Source organism: Capsicum annuum, chromosome 9 (assembly GCF_002878395.1).
Source record: "Capsicum annuum cultivar UCD-10X-F1 chromosome 9, UCD10Xv1.1, whole genome shotgun sequence".
In the NCBI taxonomy this organism is placed as follows: domain Eukaryota; kingdom Viridiplantae; phylum Streptophyta; class Magnoliopsida; order Solanales; family Solanaceae; genus Capsicum; species Capsicum annuum.
The window spans coordinates 177,164,491-177,186,285 of NC_061119.1; the positions used below are offsets into that span (position 1 = coordinate 177,164,491).

The 21,795-nt window shown below is 30.1% G+C and overlaps 1 pseudogene; it reads left to right on the plus strand.

The window, feature by feature from the left end:
- Nucleotides 1-21,584, plus strand: part of LOC107841270 — a 33,615-nt pseudogene extending 12,031 nt beyond the window's left edge.
- The last annotated feature ends 211 nt before the right edge of the window (nucleotides 21,585-21,795 follow it).

Below are 21,795 nucleotides of genomic sequence, written 5' to 3' on the forward strand. Positions count from 1 at the left end.
AAGATAATATTTTCAAATTCAAATGTTTCTAATTTTTTAATTCAAATTTTTTATCAAACTATAATTAAATTGTCCTAAATTGCCAAATGACTTCTCAACAGTTTACCACTAGGCTAATTATGATGTTTCGTCCTCTACTTTATAATATTTCTATATATTAGAAGCATCAACTTTAACATGTATGCTTAATGTCAAATAAATCTACAATAGGGGCATTTTGGTCATTACAAAGTGATACATATTACTTTCATCCAATTGTATTTTATGTTGTATTATTTGTACCTTAATAAGAGGCTTAGAAAAAATCCACACTTTTCTATTTAATTACGAACCATGCCACTAAAAAAGATCTCTTTTTCCATTTTATTACCAATCATACCCCTGCAATGAATATATAGGATGGGCCCCTTGTACTTTTCAATTTCCATAAATAACACAGTGGACCCAAAGTCCTTCATATATTTCTCATTTAAGTATTGTTAAATTTAATAATTTAAGTAATTTAATAAGATAATAATTTTTATTAATTAATTATACATAAAAATTTAAAATAAACAAATTTTATTATTTTCATTGGATTTCATATTTAAAAATAATTTTTTTACTTATTTATTTTATAAAAATACTAATATTTAAATTTAAAATTATAAAGTATAGTTAATAAAATTAATTTAAAAAAATAAATTTCTAATAAATATTTTTTTTAGATTTATGTCAAGTGAATATGTATCAAGTAAAATGGAACTAAAGAAAAACATATAGTAGTAAAATTTTATTTTTATGAAAGATAAACATAATTCACTATCAAATAATGCATAATAATGTTGATTTTATATATGTAAAACATATCATTTATGTATTACAAAATTAATATTATTTAATAAAAAATCGTCATTTGACATGTCTATTGCAGTTGTTTCAATCGTAATTAATTATTATGAGTCATCTAAATATTAAAAAATTAATAATATTTAATAAAAAGATAAAATAGACATAAAATGATAAATTAACTTTTGATGCTTTAAATTAAATTTTCGTTCTTCAAACATGATTTTACTATACCACCCCTTATTATAAGTAAAAATATTTAATTTAAAAATAAAAATAGACACTTCTGATATGTCTGTTTCAGCTATTTCAATTGTAATTTACTAAATATTACTCCTAATTAATTATTATGAGTCATCTAAGTATTACAAAATTAATAATATTTATTAAAAAGATAAAATAGAAATAAAATAATAAATTAACTCTAGATCTCTTAAATTAAGTTGATGTCTTATATGAGGTTCACTTAAATTTTTTTCACAAATATTTAAGTGTTGGTTTCAACATGCTTGCCAGTTAGTTGCTCCGTAATTTTACTGTATCATCCCTACTTAATTATTAAAAATCATTCATGTATTGAAAAATTAATAATATTTAATTAAAAGGGGAGAAATAGACATTTATGACATGTCTGTTTCAGCTGCTTCAACCGTAATTTTACTATATCACCTCTAATTAATTATTATAAGTCATTTATGTATTATAACATTAATAATATTTAATTAAAAAAATAAACGTTTATGATATATTTGCTGCAACTGCTTCAAGTGTAATTTTACTAAATATCACTCCTAATTAATTATTATGAGTCATCTAAATATTAATAAATTAATAATATTTAATAAAGCAGATAAAATAGGCATAAAATTATAAATTAACTCTTGATTTTTTAAATTAAACTGATATCCTTCAACCGTGATTTTACTATATCACTCCTAATTAATTGTTATAAGTTATTTATGCATTAAAAATTAATAATATTTAATTTAAAAGAGAAAAATAGACATTTATTACATGTCTGTAGAGCTGCTTCAATCATATTTCCTAAATATCGCTCCTAATTAATTATTATGAGTCATCTAAGTATTAAAATAAAACATTTAATAAAAAAATAAAATAGACATAAAATGATAAATTAACTCTTGATGTTTTAAATTAAGTTGACAACTTATATAAGACATACTTAAATTTTTTTCACAAATATTTTTTACGGTAATTTTGTTATATCACTTCTAATTAGTCGGTGTAAGTTATTTAAGACATATTTGCTTCACTGCTTCAATCATGATTTTACTGTATCATTCCTAATTAGTTATTATGATTATTTGTGCATTGTTTCACTTGAATTGACATTTGTGTAAAGAATGATAAGTAGGTAGTAGATCAACATGTTTGTTAGTCTTGCTTAAGTAGATATTTCATTTTATAAGTATTTGTTTATTTTACTTTTCATTTTAATCTATTATATATTTGAGAATGACGTAAAGTATTACAAATCATAATAATTAACAACTTAAAATAATTAAAAAGACAAAAGATTTGGTTGACTCTCTAAATTTTACTACTGACGTATAAATTGGGATAGAAGAAAAAGTACTATAAATCACAATAATTAATAATTTAAATATTTAAAATATTTAAAAAATTAGTTAACTCTCAAAAATGTATCAATACCACATAAATTGAGATAAAAGGTATAACATATATCATTTAAAAATTACGTAAAAACTATTATAAATCACAATAATTAATCTAAAAATGTTTTTCACGTTGGGTTCGTACTAACACGATCCATGTACCCTCCAGTATATATAGATAATTTCACCCAAAGGTCCAAATTAGGGGCGCGCATCGATCGATTTGGTTCGATTTTATGTATTATCGGTTTTGTTTATCGGTTATCGGTTTTTAAGTATGTTAAACCAATAATCAAGCCAATAAAATAGTTTTTTATCAATTTTTTTCTTTATCAGTTTTTAGTCCTTAACGGTTCGGTTTTCGGTTTAACCGATAAGAAAATATGCATATAATAGAAATAGTAGCAACTAACAAGAAAAGAAACAAAATCTTAGTTGAATAGGTTTTGAAAAATTTAATAGGTTTATTGACTTATGATAAGAAACAACTAACAAATTTTTGTTTCAGTATGTATACAGGAAAAGGAAAAGGCAAGGTTGGGGCCTCGTCCTCCTAAGACTAGTTAAAGACTTTAATGAGTAATACTCATTTCAGACCGCATACATTGTTAGAACATCCAAAGCTGGAGAGGATGATGTTCAGACTGCATAACCTGATAAGCTATGAGGCATCTAACATGAATTTCACGCTAAAACCAGATGTGCGAATAGATAAGCAGCAAACATGCTTAATAGACAATCTATGGATAACTTATAATAAGATACCCAGAGAAACTAGTTATTTTATTTCAGTTTTAAATGCTTTAAGTTACTATTTTACAAAAAAGAATATTACTAATAGATTTAGATTTTATGTTGTCATCAGAGGACAGACGCAAGGAGTATTCCAGGCATGGACGAAAGTAATAGACTCTATTAAAGGTCAGACAACACCTCTTTTCAAAGGTTTCAGCGACCTCATTGAAACGTTAGATTACGCTCGAGGAAATTTGGGACCAAATTTCTATATTACTCCAGCATTAAGACAAAATATGAAAGAAGTTCCTCAGTATAATATCAAGAAAGACACAGATAAAATCATATTTTGTGATCATTTCTCTTCAATGATTGAAGCATTTAAAAGATTGAACCACGCAAATAAAATTTTGAGACAAGACAACGAGAATCTTGTAAATAAGAAAAGAGAAATGACAGAACACATAAGTATATTACAAGATCGTATTAAAATTCTTCATTATTAGTTATCTCAACAAACTCAGACGATTATTTCTACTATTGTACAATTAGTGGAAACTCATTTGATCAGACTCTAGGAAAGAGACTATTTAATAAATTACCAGGAGCTTTAGGAAGTGAAATGGAATAAAAGTGATCCAAAAGAGAAGGAGTATTACAAAACTCAGACACAAAATGGTCAATAGGGCAGAGAATACATGTGATGGAAGTATTACAGGAAAAGTGTACAAATATAAAAACAATTGAAAAGAAGCGATAGAGGTTTTTGTAAAAATATATACACCACACAAATTATGACCAAGACTATAAGAAGAAAAAATATTAAAAAATCATATAAAAGAGATTATCACCCTAAGAAAAGATGTTATTTAAGAAAGTCAGAAGCAAGAAAACCATATCTAAACAGACAAAAACATGTAAGAAAATTCAATATCAATAGAACTTATAAAAATAGACTAGAATGTTTTACTTGTGGAAGTATAGACCATTTGGCAAATATTTGTCCAAAAAAAATATTAGTAGATCCAGAAATACGCAGTTAATAGAAGATGTAAACGAAAATCTAATACGTGTAGATGAATATATGTCAAATAATGGAAGTTAGAAAAAAAATACACTCTAATAGAAATAAACACAGAATTATACAATTTTCAGAAAGGAATACAACAAATAGGAGTAATAAAAGACCAGAAGAACCCCTTAGAAAAAAACTATTTAATTATAGAAACAGATGGAAGTCTTCAAGGATAGGGAACAATATTAAAGGCAAAACCCAATAAATATAGCGATAAAAATAACAAAAAAATTTGCGCTTACCAAAGTGTTAAGTATAAAGGAAAGGTAATATGAATAGTATAGACGCAAAGACTCTATCATTAATTTATGTCTAAATAGTTTCAAACTCTACATATTAAACAAACTAGAAGTATTGGTAAGAACAGACTATGAAGCGATAGCAAAATGCAAAAATAGTAGTAGAAGGAGGTGGTTAAATATTTTAGATGCCACTTCAATCTATAATACTGTGCTAGAACATATTAAAGAAAAAGATAATACCAGACTAGGCCGGAATAGAGTTATATACATTGACATTATGAGAAGGGGTCATTCAGGCCTTTCTAAATAGATACTATGTTTACATATGGATCCCTACATCATTATATTCCATTTAAGATTAGGAATACGCGTAATCAGACTTGATTTTTACATATCTTTATTGGGACCCAATTCACATCTTTGAGTGAATCAAGAAATATGTTTGAGTATCCATTTTTTTTATATATGCCAGGCATTGCATTCTCCAGATAATACAAATCAAAGCAATTGGATGTCCGACTTAGGACTATATGACATTACCGATCAATAGATCCACCTTTTCATCCTAAGGTACTGCTAAATGGATGGATCTTATCAACGTCCATGAATGATAAATCATAGATAGAACCGCCAAATCAGAAAAATTGGGTGTATCATAAAGCTTTATATAGGCTAAGTTCACGAGTTGGAGATAAGCGGACTAGAATTGCTGACATCCACCACAGGGTAAACCACCGTCTCTTAGGTCCCCCGATTGATTCTACCATAGAGGCCAACGATAGACAAGGGTGTGCATTCCCCAAAGAATGTAGAAAGACCCACTGTATCGGGTAACGATATAGCTAGTCCAGTTTAAATGGTAACTGGTAAAGATACACCAAATTCGTTGATAGCTGACACTTTGCCAAAAAGTGTAGGGAGAATTCTCCCACCTAGTTTTAGATGACCAATCTTCTGACACAAGAAGAAAGTCTCTTCAGTTTTAGGTATTTCAATAATATCTTCTTTAATCATACCCCGGGACAATACAACGGTCCTTTCAATTCTCTTCGGACCTTTTAAATCTCTAGGAATTTACAGATTAATCCATCAGTATTGCTAAAACACTGATAGACTAACCATATACTGAAGGTATATTCAATAAGCAATGGACCAAAATTCAAGAAAATTCATATAACAAACATAATTTACATAATAGGGAGAAAAGATACAATGGCTTAAAATAACTACTACTTATATGTCTTAGGGTGAAGTGAGGTTCACCTTTCAGGAGTCCCTTGAAAACTTACAGTTGCTGGTAGAAGAAAAACTATACACAGTCCTGATTGCACACTTTTTTTAACAAACTCTAAATAGACTGAGAAAATAAAATTTATTATGCTTAATTATCTCTTTCTTCTTTTACTCTCTCTCGCTCATTTGTTCTCTTCACTCTAGTCTTTTTAAGTCTGATGAAGTGGGTATTTAGAGGCCTCTTCTGGACTTTAAATTTGGACTTTAAATACGCTGAAGAATCTTTAACATGTCGGGTATGCTTTTGTAGGCCCATCGTCACATGGCTAAGCTTCTTCTTTAATTTATATCTGTCCATCTGTTTTTCATTTAACATCAATTATTTAGTCCTTGCGTGAGAGATGACGTTTATAGTTCTTTGCCTTTTTGTCTGTATCATCATTGCTTACGTATCCAAATTATGTAATGCTTCTGAAGAGAAATTCATTCCAGAATCACCATCTGCATTTGGGTCTTGAGCGAACTGATCCATTGCTGGATCATAGTCTTCATTGTCTCCACTTGAAAGTCCTAATCTTGTTCCAATTCTAGGTCTTGTTTCTTCTCTTGGTATCAAGAAAATCCTTGATCTTGACTCAGGCTCTGGATTTTCCATGACTAATTCTTTAGTTTGTTCTTCTAGTAATTTGTTGATTGTATCTGCTACAATTTGTTCTATATTCTTTTTATCACTTTTCTTTTTTCATAGGTAAAAACCCATCTTAATTTTTCTCTATGTAGAAGTACTTTCTTCTTGTGTCTAGAGATTGGACATCTAAAAACTAGGTGGGAGAATTCTCCCTACACTTTTTGGTAAAGTGTCAACCATCAACGGATTTGGTGTGTCACCAGTTATCGTTTGAAATGGACTAGCTGTATCATTACCCAATATAGTAGGTCTTTCTGCATTCTTTGGGGAATGTACACCCATCTTATCCATTTTTAAAGGATATAGAAAACTCTTTGGAACCGCTTGTAGAGTTTCATGGGTCTGCTGAGTTTGTTGAGATTCCTCATAATGAAGAATTTTAATACGATATTATAATATACTTATGTGTTCTGTCATTGGTCTTTACTCATTTACAAGATTCTCTTTGTCTTGTCTCAAAATTTCATTTGTGTGGTTCAATCTTTTAAAGGCTTCAGTCATTGAAGAGCAATGATCACAAAATATGATTTTATCTATGTCTTTCTTGATATTATATTTAGGAACTTCTTTCATATTTAGTCTTAATGCTGGAGTAATATAGAAATTTGGTCCCAAATTTCCTCGAGTATAATATAATGCTTCAGTGAGGTCATTGAAACCTTTGAAAAGAGGTTTTGTCTGACCTTTAATAGATTCTATTACTTCCGTCCATGTCTAGAATACTCCTTGCGTTTGTCCTCTGATGACAACATAAAATCTAAATCTTTTAGTAGTATTCGTTTCTGTAAAATAGTAACTTAAAGCATTTAAAACTGAAATAAAATAGCTAGTTTATGTGAAGTGAGGTTCCTTTTGGAGGTCCCTTGAAAACTTACAATTGTTGGTAGAAGAAAAACTATACACAGTCCTGATTGCACACTTTGTTATAACAAACTCTAAATAGACTGAGAAAATAAAATTTCTTATGCTTAATTCTCTTTTTCTTCTTTTAGTCTCTCGCTTTTTTGTTCTCTTCACTTTTGTCTTTTTAAGTCTGATGAATTGGGTATTTATAGGCCTATTCCAGACTTCAAATTCGGACTTTAAATAGTTGAAGAATCTTTAGCATGTCGGGTATGCTTTTGTGGGCCCCTCGACACATAGCTAAGCTTCATCCTTAATTTATATTCATCCATCTATTTTCCAGTTAACACCAATTATTTAATCTTTGCATCAGTGCTTATGTTTATAGTTCTTTGTCTTTTTATTTATATCGCCATTGCTTACGTATCCAAATTATGTAATGCTTCTGGAGAGAAACTCATTCCAAAATCGCCATCTGCATTTGGGTCTTGAGCGAACTGATCCATTGCTGGATCATAGTCTTCACTATCTCCACTTGAAAGTCCTAATCTTGTTCTAGTTCTAGGCCTTGTTTCTTCTCTTGGCATCAAGGAAATCCTTAATCTTGACTTAGGCTCTGAATTTTCCATGACTACTTCTTTAGTTTGTTCTTCTAGTATATTTTTTTATTGTGTCTGCTATGATTTGTTCGATATTTTTTTTATCACTTATCTTTTTTCATTGGTAAAAACCTATCTTATTTTTCTCTGTGTAGAAGTACTTTCTTCTTGTGTTTGAAGATTGGCCGTTTGAAAACTAGGTGGGAGAATTCTCCCTACACTTATTGGCAAAGTGTTAGCCATCAACTGATTTGGTGTGTCTTTACCAGTTACCGTTTGAACTGGACCAGCTGTATCATTATCTGCTACAGTGGGTCTTTCTGCATTCTTTGGAGAATGTACACCCGTCTTATCTATTTTTAAAGGAGATGGAAAACTCCTTGGAACCACTTGTAGAGTTTCATGGATTTGCTGAGTTTGTTGAGATGACTCATAATGAAGAATTTTAATACGATCTTGTAATATACTTATGTGTTCTGTCATTTGTCTTTTCTCATTTACAAGATTCTCGTAGTCTTGACTCAAAATTTCATTTGCGTGGTTCAATATTTTAAAGGCTTCAGTCATTGAAGAGCAATGATTACAAAATATGATTTTATCTATGTCTTTCTTGATATTATATTGAGGAACTTCTTTTATATTTAGTCTTAATGCTGGAGTAATATAGAAATTTGGTCCCAAATTTCCTCGAGGGTAATCTAACGCTTCAGTGAGGTCGTGGAAACCTTTGAAAAGGGGTGTTGTCTGACCTTTAATAGAGTCTATTACTTCCGTCCATGTTGGAATACTCTTTACATTTGTTCTCCGGTGACAACATAAAATCTAAATTTGTTAGTAGTATTCTTTTCTGTAAAATAGTAACTTAAAGCATTTAAAACTAAAATAAAATAGCTAGTTTCTTTGGGTATCTTATTATCAGCTATCCATAGATTGTCTATTAAGCATGTTTGCTGCTTATCTATTCGCACATCTGGTTTTAGCCTGAAAGTCATGTTTGATACCTCATAGCTTATCAGGTTATACGATCTGAATATCATCCTCTCCAGCTTTGGATGTTCTAACAATGTATGCGGTCTGAAATGAGTCTTATTCATCAAAGTCTTTAAATAGTCTTGGGAGGATGAGGCCTCAGCCTTGCCTTTTTCCTTTTCTTGTATACATACTGAAACAAAAAACTATTAGTTGTTTCTTATCTTAAGTCTACTAAGTTGATCTGCTAGATTATTATCTTTTTATTTAATATATTCTAGCACAATATTATAAATTAAAGTGGCATCTAAAAAATTTAACCACCTTCTTCTATTACTATTTTTGTCATTTTTCTTTTGATAAAATTTTACTATCGCTTCACAGTTTGTTCTTACCAATACTTCTGGTTTGTTTAATATGTAGAGTTTAAAACTGTTTAGACCATAAATTACTGCTAGAGTCTTTGCGTCTATACTATTCATATTACCTTTCTCTTTATACTTACTACTTTGGTAAGCACAAATTTTTCCGTTCTTTTTATCACTATACTTATTGGATTTTGCCTTTAATATTGTTCCCCATCCTTGGAGACTTCCATCTGTTTCTATAATTAAATAGTCTATTTTTAAGGACATAGACAAATCTGGAATGTCTTGTATCATGTGTTTGAGTGTTTGAACTAATTTTATGTCTTCAGTATTAAAAGCTTTTTGGCCTGTTGATCCAGTTTTGGAATATAAAGGCCCAGCCACTTTTTTTAGATCTTTAATAAAATTTCTAGCATAATTTAACAATCCTAAATATCTCTGCAAGTCTCTAGTTTTGTCTAGTTTTTCTGGCATGTCTAAAACTTTTTTTGCTATATGTGGTTGGAGCTTTATTTTGCCGTCTCCAATAACCACTCCTAAGAAATTAATACTGTTTTTACAAAATTTCATCTTCTTTTTACTTATTATGATTCCATTGTCTACAAATAATCTAAAAACTTATTGTAAATGGCCTAGATATTATTTCATATTATTATTGTAAACTAAAATATCGTCTACATAGACTAATGCAAAAAAATTATAATTTTTAAAAATATTATCCATTTTTCGTTGAAAAATTAAGGGTGCTGTCTTTAGCCCAAATGACATAACTAACCATTCAAAATGTCCTTCAGGACATGTAAAAGTTATCCATTCTATATTGTCTTCATGCATCTTTATTTGTCAATATCCAGATTTACAATCGAACTTACTGTATATTTTTCCTCCTTGTATTCTATTTATTAATTTTGTCTTGTCTGGTAATTTATATTCATTCATAATAGTATTATCATTGAGTCTTTTATCATTTATTACCATCCTAGCCTTTCCTCTTGTAATTTCACTATGGTTTTTTACCATGAAGGCTATTGATCTATGTTTGGACTTAGATCTTTTAATTATTCCTAATTCTAATAGTTTTTTATCTGTATTTCAAAATATTTCAGGCCTTCACTTGTGGCTTCTATAGACGTTGTTTTTATAGTATATTCTGGATTAATTATTTCTAATTTACAGGTAATTTGATTGGAGTCCTAGTGTTACCAAAGTTTTATCCAATTATTTCTAGTTTGTCTAGGATATATATTTTTTTGTCTAGGTCCTTCTGATCTTTTATTACTCCTATTTGTTGTATTCTTTTCTTAAAATTGTATAATTCTGTGTTTATTTTTTATTAGAGTGTATTCTTTTTCTAACTCGTCTATGTATAACAAATCTTGTAATTCTTCATACATTGTTGCCTTTTTAGTGTCTTCGCATGTGCAGTTTTCCTCTTTATCAGATTCTAGTGATTTATCGGATTTTATTTTATTTGATTTATTCAAGTTACTTAGATGATTAGCTTCTTCTGATCCATCTTTAAGATATCTGTATTTAGTTAATGTGGGCTTTGTTATTACTGGTGACTAAGTGATATTGCTTGCAAAGATTATCCAATCTTTAGTAACAAGGCAACCTCCGTTGTTTTGTACCATAAAATCTAATCCTAATACAAAGTTTGTTCTTATATTTAAGTCTCTTACTAATACTCCATCAAGTTTGTATGGCGGCTGATAGAATTTTTCGCAAGTGTTAACATAACTTATTCTTGCTTTAGGTATATTTTGTATAAGTGTTGAAAGTTTCATCCATTTGCATGGATTCTTGTGGCTTTGATAATTCTTTAGTCAGTTTTGATGGTAAAATTTTGCTATTTAATATACTTTTTGTATATCCTGAATCTACTATAGCTAGTGTTTCTATTTTGTAGTCTTGGATTTTTATTCTTGTTAAGACTTTAACTGTACTAACCTTTTTATCTTCATTACATATCATTCCTTCGAATGATATATTCATTAATCTTTTCCGTTGATCTTTTATTATCCATCCTTCTTTCAACGGATGGATTCATTAGTTCTACTTCTTATACTTCTTCTTCTCTAACTACTTCTTTTTGCTTTTCAATGGTATCAACGAATGATATATTCATTAATCTTTTCCGTTGATCTTTTATTATCCATCCTTCTTTCAACGGATGGATTCATTAGTTCTACTTCTTATACTTCTTCTTCTCTAACTACTTCTTTTTGCTTTTCAATGGTATCAATCCTTATTTTCTAACTTTCTTAATCCTTCTTCTAGTCGTAATATTTTTTCTTCAGTCATTCTAGTCATTGGCTCATGTCTATTAAAATTTCTTAAATCATTTTCTGATATTTGAACTTTTGAGATTTTTTCTATACAAGCTATGCATCCTTCTATATAACATTTTGTACATTTTACTCTTTTATTTTTACTCGAAAATCATTTACATTTAAAACACTGGTTACTGTCTAATCTTTTATTTCTTTCAAATTCATGTTCACAATCTTCAATAATATTGACTAAATCATGATATTCTAGATTTATCTTTTGTAATCCTATTTCATTTATAAACTCTGTTCTTTCAGAATCTGAGGAATTTAAAGAATCTTTTTCTTCTTCAAATGCTTCCATACTTTGTATGGAATATATACTTTCATTATCTGATATATATTCATCTATGCTTGTTAGATTTTCATTTACATCTTCTATTAACTGCGCATTTCTGGATCTACTATTATTATTTTTTTGGACAGGTATTCACCAAATCGTCTATACATCCGCAAGTAAAATATTCTAGTCTATTTTTATAAGTTCTATTGGTATTAAATTTTCTTACATGTTTAGATATGGTTTTCGTGCTTATGACTTTCTTAAATAATATCTTTTCGGCGATAATCTATTTTATATGATTTTTTATATTTTTTCTTATTATAGTCTTGATCATAATGTTGTGTGGTGTACATATTTTTACAAAAATCTGTATCACTTCTTTTTAATTATTTTTGTATTTATATATTTGTACACTTTTCCTGTTATACTTCCTTCACATGTTGTATTCTCTATTCTATTGACCATGTGTCTGGGTTTTATATTACTCCTTCTCTTTTAAACCACTTTTCTTCTACTTCCTTTCTAAAGCTCCTAGTAATTTATTAAATAGTCTCTTTCCTAGAGTCTGATCAAACAAGTTTCCACTAATTGTACAATAGTAGAAATAATTGTTTCAGAATTCTTTAATTTTTATCTAATTATTTCTACTTAATTGTTCTAACTCTATTAAGGAACGTTTTTGTAATACTATTAATCCACTATTGGGATCCTCGCCTATTAGTAAACTATGTACTTTATTTACAAAGTTATATGGGTTTGCTCCTATATTTACTAATCCTTGAAAATCTTCGGAAAATTCTGTCTTATATGCTTCCCATAAAATTTTAGTAGTTTCTCCTAGGAATGTTTCTAAATATAGATACATGTTTTTTACATCTGGTTCTTGATTAGTTTGTATATATTCTGCTACAACTACATTTTTGTCTATTACGAAATTCCACATTTGAGGGTCATGAGCCGTCATATTTAGGATTTTTCCTTTATTACCACCTTCTTGTAATTTAATGGGTTCTTCTATTGACATTCTTCTTTCTCTCGATTTTATATTTTGATCTGACTGTTCTTCAGAATTTATTCTATATGCTCTATGTCTTGGTAAATTTCCTGTAGTTATTTCTTCTTGTTGCATGTCAGTCGTCCTTTGAAAAGGGCTTAAAATACTGGATGCACTTTTCATAAATTTTTTTATATTTTTTATTTCGTCTAAATTGTTTCTAGGCCTTCCTCTTTGTATACCCATAATTATCTGTTCTTAACTCACAGTTAATAAAATGTTCTTTCATTTCTGTAAGATTTAGATTCCCTTTTTACAGTCTTTGTATTTAAACGTCCTGTTATTATTTGTCCCGTATATAACTTCTGCCTTCATAATAACTTTATTTACTCTGAAATCATCTTCTTCTATCACTTCTATGTTCATGTAATCATTATTTTCACTTTCTTCATTTTCCTCATCTGTTTCTCTTTCATTTGTATATTTATAATCTGTTAATCTAACTGAGGTTTGTCCCTTATTATTCATATACGTTAAATGGTCTGTTGGCTTCAGTATTTCATTTTTACTAAATTTTTCTAAATTTCATTCCAGGCCTGCATATTCTTCTGAATTTATTTTTAGGGGTTTCATTAGTCATATTTCTTTATTTCTCATTAAACCCACTACATCATCTATTTTTAACTTAAATTTGGTGTTACTGTTAGTGACTAATTTTTCGATAAACCTTACACATATTAGTAAATTATTTTCATTATTCATTTATTCGTATCCTTTAGTCTGGATACCTATTTTTATGTATTTTTCAAACTCTAAGAAATTTATCATAAAATTCAGACTATAATAAAAAATTCCTCTGTTACTTGACATGTCTACTTTTGTTATCCCTATTATAGATCTTTTTGAGTCTGACCATCTGTTATCATATATCGAAACTAATACTTTAGTTCCTAGGTTCTTTCTAGTTAATCCTTTTAAACCTATTACTATGAATCCCATGTGCATAAGGCTCATGTTTGATTTTGCAATTTGTTTTAAAGATTCTGGACTTATTAAATTTATACTGGCGCTATTCTCACCAATAACACACATCTGTTCTTCTCTATAATGTTTATACAATTATGCCTGTGAAAACATTCCTTCATTGTATAATGTCTTAAAACTTACTAATTTTAGTTTATTTTGTTGAAGAAGTTGTATATCTTTATCTACGTCTACTACTTCTTTCAGTTATTGTCTTGAAGTCGATAAAATATTATTTATTAATTTATCTTGGGTAAAGCTTGATTTAGGTTTGCTTGTGGATGTTGAAAAAAGGTCCGTGGTCTAGTTGTTTTTACCTTTTCTTTCTTAGGGGTTAACTCTACTCGTATTAATTGCTCAATTAACTCTTCTATGTTTGTCTTGACTAGCTTGTTTTTCTAGCTGAGCTTTCTCTTGAATTATCTTTTCTAGGTTTTTATTAAGTTCTGCTTTTTCGTTATTTGATTTTTCTAGATTTTTATTACGTTCTAATAGTAATATTATTATGGTATTATTTTATTTTATAATGATAGAATCAGTTTTTCCTTGTGGTTGATGACTTGATAATCCTTCGGGATTTGGTTGAATTTGTTCTGTCTTTTAAAGATGGATAAAGTTGGTTATTTAGCTAAGCATTTATGAGAGTACTATATTCTTTATTTGTTTAAGATCCTTTCTTATTTCTCTTAGCTCCTTTTCAAAAAATTTATATTCTAAGGTACTTTTATCTTTATTAGTTAGATTTTGAATCTTCTTATCTAATTCTGATTGTTGATTTTTTAGGAAATCAAAATTTTGTTCTATTTTGTCTAAAAGTTTCTTCTGTTTGTTTTACAGGTCCTCAAAGATTTAGTATTATCTTTTTAAATAATTTCTTCTAAATTTATTATAAAATTTGTAATAGTATTTAATTGTGGATCTTATCCATGTAATATGTGTTTTCCATTGTTAAAATTACACTTAAGAATTGAATTATCTTTTAAATGTCTGGATTTTTTTCTGTCTGTATTTTAAAATCTAAATAATTTAGTTTCTTTAGGATATCTATTGTTTATCCTAACGGGAATGTATCCCAAGTACACTGTTCACTGGCAAATTTTATTCTATTATTTTTATATTTTATACAATGCCTAGTACTTTTCAATTTATACTTCAATAAAATTATATGATCTGGGTCTACCACTAGTTGAATAGTTTCCAATACTTCTATTTGATTTAGTAGAACTTGCTCTATTTCTAGAATTTCGTTCCTCAGTTTTAATTCTTTATATAGACAATTATATGATTTTTGCCCTTTTAGTAAAAGGATGTGTTTTCATATATTTTTAGAGTATTTTTATTTGTTGTGACTTGTTTTATCCTAAAGGAATAGTTACCCTACAATGTTCTCTATACAATCTTATTTGTCGATTATAGTGTTCTATATCACTTCTAATATCTTCTAACTCCCATTTTAATGTGCTTATGTACTCTTTAACTATTATTTGTAGTGTCTCCGTACTTTCTAGTATATTTAAATAACTACTAAAGACTTTTTCTAATTCTACTGCCTTTCCTTTTAGTATTATTTCTTGATTTACGTATCAATATTTTACTTGTATTCTGTAGCAAACGAGTGTCTTTTCATTAATATTATTTCTAGATTTAAGATGTCCTATTAATTTATATTTTAATTTAGAGATTATAGTGATTAAATGATCTAATCTTAGAGGATCTTCTTTTATTTTATTTAGTGTCTTATATTCTGAGTGTAAGCTATTTAATTTTTATTTAATCTCTTTATAAGACTTCATGTTTTTTAATAGTTTTCTCATTAAGCTAGGTAAATAGCTTTCCTCTTTCTCCACCTTTCTTCGGCTATTATTCCATCTTTGTAATATAATATTTTAACTTCTACCTCTAATATTCTACTGTCTATTTGCCTTATCTCTTAAGTAAACTCTCCACTTGGATCTTCCATGGTTAGCGAAGCTTCAAATAAACTATAGTATAACTGTTTCAGTCCTATTAAGCAGTCTTTTAGATTTATATACTTTTTTTTTTAATTTTTTAAGGTACTAATAATATTTTGAGTCTAGTATTATTTCTCTTTCGTAAGGTCTGAGTATTTTGTTATATATTTTTTAAAAATTTAATATCATAAATAATAATATCTCTTAGAATCTTCAGGTTTTGATATCAATAATAGACAGATAAATATAAAAAGATAAATGTATAATAACAGATAAATTGATAAAGACAAATGGAAAATAATATAATTAAGAATGATCAGTAAATGAGCAAGCAGGTTTCGAGCAGATATTTTTTAAATATAATGTAAAATTTTTGTAGGGATAAAGTGTAATTTAAAATATTCTTATTATGTTATCGGTTTATTCAATAACCTAATAAAAAAAATTAAATCAACCTACAACTCAATATTTTTTTTTATAAAACCATTAAAAACTCATTAACTCAGTAACACAATAACAATAAATCAATAACATTTTTATCAATTCAATTTAAAATCCATTCAATTTTTGCTAACCCTAATCAAAATGCCTCGTAAAGCGTCAGGAACGTGTCAAACCTTCAACTAGTCATAAATCACCCTTAGAAACTAATAAAATCTCAAACTCGCAATTGTCCAACTTTTGGATCCTAATGTTGTCTGCCATTTTATAGACAACTTTTGGCTGAATTAAAGGTTCATTTCTATGAAAAAAAAAAAAGTTGCATCTCTATGATATGAAGCTATGTGAGGAATTTGGTCTGAGCCGTAAATTAGCTCATCAGCTGCCCCATTGCACGGCGAACAGCGAACTCATATGACAAATCCTCTGTTTCGAGGCTTTCAGGTAAACCCAATACTCCTCCGTAAATTTATGTTTCACTTTTCCGGTTCAAATAAGTCTTTTTACTGTTATCTTTCATATATTTTTAACTATTTTGAATTCACGATCAAAATTAAACTGCCTGTCTCTTGTTGAAATTCAAACTGTCCACGTAAATTGAAACAGAGGGTATCTTTTTAAATTTTGATTATTCTATATTCTATTTAGTTTTGATTATGTCGCACTATTGTCTCTATATTCAGACCAATTCTTGGAAATCTAGAAAGCTTTTTGCACTTGCCAAGGTTAATACCACAAAGCCCATGTTGGGAATGGACATGGCAATGGAGGAACTTTAGCCATGGAAGAGTGAATTTTGTGATAACAAGAGATGGGAAACCCAAGTTTGAGACACATGAAGTGGAAGCACCAAAGTAGGAGAAATGGAAGGCAAAGACGAAGCTGAAACTGCAAAGGAAGAGAGAGAAGAAGAAGAAGAGAAAAGCTGCTAACAAGAGAGATCCCAGAAGGCTTGGTGTTAAGGGGATGAATAAGCAGAAGTTTGACACTCCTGAAGAAAGAATTAAACATAAGATTGAGAACGTGAGCTACAGAATTTTATTTTTTATTTTTAAAAGCTCATGGTTGTTTTTTGCCATAATGCTACCGTTGCTGTTATTTTCTCCATTATTTTCAGCATGGATTCTTCATAAGTATATTTCCTTTTCATATTATTGGTCGGGAATCTATGTGTAATTTGGAAATATTTACGTCACTTAGACCATAGTTTGTGTATAAACACATAATTTAACCCGTATTTGTGTATAAACACCTTTTATACACTGTATGTTTTCCCAGGTATAATGTTGTAAGATATTGTATATTGGACTACATGTCGTAAACATTTTCAAAAGTTGTATAATTTCGAAAAAATTTCCCTTATTTGTATATGCGGTTTCTTGGGCCGAGGGTCCTTCCGAAACAACCTCTCTACCTTCACAAGGTAAGGGTAAGACTGCGTAGACGCTACCCTCTCCATACCCCATTTGTGGGATTACACTGGGTATGTTGTTGTTCTTGTTGTTGTAATGCTACTGCTACTACTGAGGATTCATATAGCGTCCCCCGACTTGCTTAAGATTGATGCATAGTTCTTGTTTTTTACAATTACCACTGCAACTACTGAAACTATGGCTCAGTCCCCAACTATTTGGTCTCAACTTTATGACTTCTTGGTATCTACTCCTGTTCCGTTTGGACATGTATGATTGTTGTTGTTATATTAGCTTAATAATTCACAATGACATTAAGAATGAACTGAATTGAAGAACTTGGGGATGAGCTTCAACCAAGTTTCTTCAATTTGGTTGACAAGAAATTAGAAGGGGAAGTCGGAAGAACGCTGGAGGAGAATGACAAATTAGACATATTCATGTGTTTTCTGTTGTTATTGTTAAATTTGTTGAGGACCTTTTATATTACATCTTCTCATTTGGTACTCGGAAATTAAAGTGAGATTGGGTGAAGCGTTATTGATCCTGAATTTGTCTTTTTCCTTCTCTTCTTGGCTGTGGTTGTTGATGCTTAATCTTAGTAGTAATTGCAAAGAAGATCTATTTTGTCTACGGTTTCAGTCGGGGAATATTAGAGTAAGAAACGAGCCTTTGTGCTTACTAATTACTTTCAAGTTTTGTGTTATCTGCTGAAAACTAGGTTAGAACAAGTACCTGTATGCTGCATGGTTGCTGTCGTACCGAGGCAATAATGCCATTACATAGTTAATGTTTTGTAGCTATCTTAACCTTTTCTTGGTTTAGAGATGTGAAGGATTCAGTTTGGTCACGCTATGTTCATGTTTATAGAAGCTAAGATTTGTTTGGTCCCCATTTTCCATTTGCTGCTATACAAAACCTAATGTAGTTTCTTATTTTTACAAAGCTGATATGTTTTGGCTTTGGGTCAGGCAAAAGACAAAGAAGCCATGCGAATTGAGAGATTAAAGCGATATGAGGTTTCCAAAGTTCAAGGTCCTGAGGTTCAGCCGCACTTTCTCACTGGTGAAGAACAATTCTATATTAAAAAGATGGCACAAAAAAAGTCTAATTATGTGCCAATGGCAGAAGGGGAGTCTTTGGCGGTGTTATTCTTAATATGCATCTACATTGGAAAAGGCATGAAACTGTCAAAGTCACATGCAAACCCTGCAAACCTGGTCAAATTCAAGAATATGGTGATGAAATTGCAAGACTGAGTGGTGGAATCCCAATTCAGATAGTTGCAAATGATACAATTGTTTTTTCCCGAGGAAGGGAATATGTGCAGCCCGAAATTATGTATCCTATTGATACACTATCGAAGAAGAGGGTAAGTTTGCTAGAGCTAATTTTCTATAATTACCTCGTAATTGCTTCGCGTGATGCATTAATACAAAATTCACCTTTTCACATCTTATTGTGCATAGCCCTTCTACCATCAACTTCTAATCATCGCCACCAGCTTATTCTTCTTCGATTGATGTGTTGTTTATAGTCTATTTGCGTGGATCCTTCATTTTTTTGATGGACTTATACCAAACATGAATGACATAGGTGTCGCTTGTGTGGATAATTTTACGTTTTTCTAAAAATATTATCAAAAAACTGCACTTACCCGTAATAGATACATATATCTTATCCATATTCGTAGCCAAATCCATGTAACACAACTTATTATTGTTCTGGCTCATAGATGCGGTTGAGTTAATAACTAGGGAAGATCATTTGAAATCCACCTCAACAACCACTCTCCTACCCTTTTGTGACTTGTATTATTCACCCAACATCACAAAAGAATCAGATCCTTCATTGCACCATATATACCCGTAGTGGTTTGCAATGTTCTTTACTGATTCATTCATTATAAATTTACATGAAAATTGGGTTGGTTTTAGCAATTCGTTTGCACAATGTTAATCCAATGATGGTTGTTTAGTTCAAAACTGAAGCTAAACGTTATCAGCTTTACATCATCATTCTTAGGAATATATACCAAAGATGTCGTTTATTTCACGTGGAGAGTTAGCAAAGTTATGTGTCACTTTATATCCAAAAGAGCATAGTAATGATCTTATTTTGGGCAACTGGACTTCTGGATACTTAACCTACCTATTTTTTGCCCTCACTGTCTAGTCACAACCTTTATTAGTCTCATAATCCGTTTCCCACATGTTTAGTGCTTCTTTTTTGGGAATCAGCTTACTACAAGGTATAAGGATTTGGCTTTTAATACTTCTTGACTCTGTCATTTTTACCTACATCTTTGTTTATCTATTTTTGCATTATCCATGGTATGCATTAATTGTCAATTCTCTTTCTCAGGCTTTGGAAAAATCCAAATATGAACAATCGCTAGAGTCTTTGAGACGTTTCATTGCCATTGCTGAGAAGGAACTTGAACTCTACTATAGACATGTTGCCGTATACGATGACCCAAATAATCGAATTGCTTACTCCATCCTTGATGATTCAAGAAGCACAAGTGAAAAGCAAAATGGCAAAATAGGAGAGGAGAACTATTCATCAAGTGAATCTATTGCCTCGGATCTTGAGTTGTCTCAAATTGATGATGGTTGTGTTGTGTAAGATGTAGTTTTGATGATTGACAATCTGATAACGTGATATAAAACATGTCAGTCAACCTGGTTCACAAACACACTGTCTCATGTAGCTAAAACTTGTAGTAAAATCATCAATGATTAAAGACAAGGGTGGAAGAAATCAAGAATCAGATGAGTGGTTAATTCTGATAAACTCAAGGAAATAAATATGTGCAAATTTGAAGAAGTTGAATTTGATTCAAACACTTGATGATACGGGAAAGCAAGTTGAGTTGAAAAAGGAGTCCTATTTGAAGAAGGAGTGTCACTTCTTAGCATATTCTTAAGAGTCCAATGTGTAGAAGGAGAAAATTGAAGAAGTCAAGAGAGTTGGAGTTTGACTACAACACCAAGGAGACAAGAGTTGGAATTGAAGAAGGAATCTCACTTGAAGTAAAATTCTATGCAATGAGAGTTTTGATTAAAGGAGGAGTTTGAAATAAAGAATGATTCTTTGGAGAGTTGTGCTTAAATAGAAGATGTAGCAATCAGAATCATTCACACACTTACAAAGCAGAAAAGCACAATCGACAGATTGACTTCACGAAGTGCTACTCAATCACCGAAGAAACACGTTGAAGAACCTGGTCCTAAGTATAGAATCAAGCTAAGAGTTTTAGCGTTGGTTTTTAGAGTTGTTCATTGTGTTTGAACTATTGATGTAATATTAGTTTCAGTGTGTTATAAACTGAATTAGGAGCTGAGGTGTGTGTAGTTATGAATTAGAGTTTATAATTTCTAGTTGTTGAGTTTATAATTTCTAGTTGTTGACTCAAAGGAATTAGTGTTTATAATTACTAGTTGTTGAGTTATAGGGATTAGAGTTTATGATTCCTATTTGTTGGTTACAAGAGTTATGTAATCAGTCGTTGTTGAGGCTCGGAGTGATTTAGTGAAGTTGAGGTTAAATCCTGTAGAGGTACAGGTGGTTTTTTACATATTTTTTAGCTGAGTGTTTTCCACGTAAAAATCATTGTGTTCTTACTTTCTGTTTTACTACTTCTTTGGAACACGTCAGTGAAACACGTCAGGCAACCCGTTCCATCGATAAGCAACAGTTAGGCGAAAATAAGATAATCAGTAGGGCATGAATTCTTAACAGGTTGTTCTGATGACAAACAATCTTTAACCGAATCTGAGTTCGAGGATACTGACGAATCAAGTAGTGATGACTTGGATTCTGGAGAGGGACACTAGTAATTGTTCAGGTAGCATACAGGGAAATATTTGAAATTGAAACCTGAAACGATGTGGTTTTAATTCCTGGTCTTATAATTGAGGGATCGGAATAGAATAGGGGTTTTCCAATTCTAAATCTTCTGTTTGGTTATCCTGAAATTGGCACAATAATTATAATTTGATCTTTAATTTGTTTGGCCCAATTTCATGAGCTTACTCTATAGCTTAGGTAAAAATTTCTGATTCTTATTTGTATTTGCCTTCTCCAATTGATTTGCTAGTATGGACTTATTAGACTCTAACCAGAACGATTGCTGATAAG